Here is an 837-nt window from a genome sequence, read left to right as displayed (position 1 = left end):
TGCTTTTTAATATGCTCTCTAGGTTGGTCTTAACTTTCCTTCCAAGGAGTAAGCATCTTTTAATTTCATGGCTGCAGTCACCATCTGCAGTTGTTTTGGAGCCCAGAAAAATAAAGTCTGACACTGTTTCCACTGTTTCCCCATCTATTTCCCATGAAGTGATGGGACCAGATGCCATGATCTTCGTTTTCTGAATGTTGAGCTTTAAGCCCACTTTTTCACTCTCCACTTTCACGTTCATCAAGAGGCTTTTTAGTTCCTCTTTACTTTCTGCCATAAGGGTGGTGTCATCTGCATATCTGAGGTTATTGATATTTCTCCTGGCAATCTTGATTCTGGCTTGTGTTCTTCCAGTCCAGCATTTCTCATGATGTACTCTACATATAAGTTAAATAAACAGGGTGACAATATACAGCCTTGACGAACTCCTTTTCCTATTTGGAACCAGTCTGTTGTTCCATGTCCAGTTCTAACTGTTGCTTCCTGACCTGCATACAAATTTCTCAAGAGGCAGATCAGGTGGTCTGGTATTCCCATCTCTTTCAGAATTTTCCACAGTTTATTGTGATCCACACAGTCAAAGGCTTTGGCATAGGCAATAAAGCAGAAATAGATGTTTTTCTGGAACTCTCTTGCTTTTTCCATGATCCAGCGGATGTTGGCAATTTGATCTCTGGTTCCTCAGCCTTTTCTAAAACCAGCTTGAACATCAGGAAGTTCATGGTTCACATATTGCTGAAGCCTGGCTTGGAGAATCTTGAGCATTACTTTACTAGCGTGTGAGATGAGTGCAATTGTGCAGTAGTTTGAGCATTCTTTGGCATTGCCTTTCTTTGG

Source organism: Bison bison, unplaced genomic scaffold (assembly GCF_000754665.1).
Source record: "Bison bison bison isolate TAMUID 2011002044 unplaced genomic scaffold, Bison_UMD1.0 scf7180017864491, whole genome shotgun sequence".
NCBI classification, from domain to species: Eukaryota; Metazoa; Chordata; class Mammalia; order Artiodactyla; family Bovidae; genus Bison; species Bison bison.
This window is presented reverse-complemented; position numbering follows the sequence as displayed.